The 2,157-nt window shown below is 48.5% G+C and overlaps 1 non-coding gene across 1 annotated transcript; it reads left to right on the plus strand.

The window, feature by feature from the left end:
* Positions 1–1,687: 1,687 nt before the first annotated feature.
* Positions 1,688–1,845, plus strand: LOC125773781 (5.8S ribosomal RNA). The gene has a single exon (XR_007420368.1). It is a non-coding gene; the product is annotated as a 5.8S ribosomal RNA (ribosomal RNA).
* Positions 1,846–2,157: the final 312 nt, after the last annotated feature.

Below are 2,157 nucleotides of genomic sequence, written 5' to 3' on the forward strand. Positions count from 1 at the left end.
TGTGTGTGGTATGTGTCAGAATCTGGTTAAGCTTTCTGCATGTGATGTGCCTTGTGTGGATCCGTGGCCATCGCATCGTGTCTGGTGTGTAGGTACCCAGACACTTAAGCAAACTCGATCGTTGTACACTTTGATGGGCGAGCATCACTGTGTATCCGTGCCGTGTAAGAGCTCCCCTGGCCATCAGGCACTTGAAAGGTCCTTCGACGACGAGTTACAATAATGGTGTGTTAGATACGTCAGATTACGGTGTCTACTAGTGTGCAATACGTATCCGGCTACGGCACGGAACGAACGGGAACTGTGGTGCAGACAAACAAGAGTTAAGCCTATTAGTCATTAACTCTAAGGACGGGGCCATGGGGCGGTACACAAAGGATACGGATGAGCGAGTATGCAGGCCCAATACTCAATAGCTCGATCCGATCCAAGCACATGAGTTGACTGCGGCGCCAGGTTAACCAATGTGCTAGATTCTATTTGGCCAGTAGAATCTTGTGTCTTAAGCGATTTGATACCAAGACACCAGAACGAAAGTTAGTTGAAGAGTTATTAAACTCTTATGAAGTATGGTTGTGCAATCACAACTTATGACTTTAACCTATAAAGTGGATATGGACTTGCAATTATAACATGGAATCTCTACACACCCCATGAGCTCGATCCAATCCACGCACACGAGTTGCCTGAGTAGCGACAGGTATACCGATGTGCAATACGTATCCGGCCACGGCACGGAACGAACGGGAACTGTGGTGCAGACATACAAAGAGTTAAGCCTACTAGTCATTAACTCTAAGGACGGGGCCATGGGGCGGTACGCAAAGGATACGGATGAGCGAGTATGCAGGCCCAATACTCAATAGCTCGATCCGATCCAAGCACATGAGTTGACTGCGGCGCCAGGTTAACCAATGTGCTAGATTCTATTTGGCCAGTAGAATCTTGTGTCTTACGCGATTTGATACCAAGACACCAGAACGAAAGTTAGTTGAAGAGTGATTAAACTCTTATGAAGAATGGTTGTGCAATCACAACTTATGACTTTAACCTATAAAGTGGATATGGACTATCAATTATAACATGGGGCACACACCATGTTCTCGATCCAATCCACGCACACGAGTTGCCTGAGTAGCGACAGGTATACCGATGTGCAATACGTATCCGGCCATAGGCACGGAACGAACAGGAACTGTGGTGCAGACATACAAGGGCCATGGGGCGGTACGCAAAGGATACGGATGAGCGAGTATGCAGGCCCAATACTCAATAGCTCGATCCGATCCAAGCACATGAGTTGACTGCGGCGTCAGGTTAACCGATGTGCAATACGTATCCGGCCATAGGCACGGAACGAACAGGAACTGTGGTGCAGACATACAAGGGCCATGGGGCGGTACGCAAAGGATACGGATGAGCGAGTATGCAGGCCCAATACTCAATAGCTCGATCCGATCCAAGCACATGAGTTGACTGCGGCGCCAGGTTAACCGATGTGCTAAGAGAGTTGTTCCTGGGCCTTCAAAGTGACTTCAAAACTATCTTAGCGAATGGTGGCCATGGGCGTAGACATGAGCCACAAGTCACAAGGCCTGGGACTATTGGGTAATAAAGACAACTTAGTCAGAAAGTTAGTCTTTGGACGTACCACCGGGATTGTGTTACATTGGGAACCTTACTATAAAACCCTAGGCAGGGGATCACTCGGCTCATGGATCGATGAAGACCGCAGCTAAATGCGCGTCACAATGTGAACTGCAGGACACATGAACACCGATAAGTTGAACGCATATTGCGCGTCGGACGATTAAACCCGGCCGATGCACACATTCTTGAGTGCCTATCAATTCCTTGATATACAACAAACCAAACTTCAGGGTGGAGCGTGCCACAATAGAACACTATGGCGAGCAGCCCGTCTAGTGTCGTGGGGGAAACACGCTTCCACACTGTGCATAATGGCGTGCTCGGGACCTTTGTTGGGACCGCAGGGCGCTGAAAGTAAAGGGGTGAACCGCATAAATCGCACGCACGTAAACGCGCACACACACAAATAGAGTGAGACGTATCGTAGGATACCGCTAAGAGTACGTTGTGAAACATGGGGAAATTCAATCGAAAACCTCTTTGATGTCCAAGATTTCGTTGACCGTA

This window comes from Anopheles funestus (assembly GCF_943734845.2).
Source record: "Anopheles funestus chromosome X unlocalized genomic scaffold, idAnoFuneDA-416_04 X_unloc_52, whole genome shotgun sequence".
Taxonomy (NCBI): domain Eukaryota; kingdom Metazoa; phylum Arthropoda; class Insecta; order Diptera; family Culicidae; genus Anopheles; species Anopheles funestus.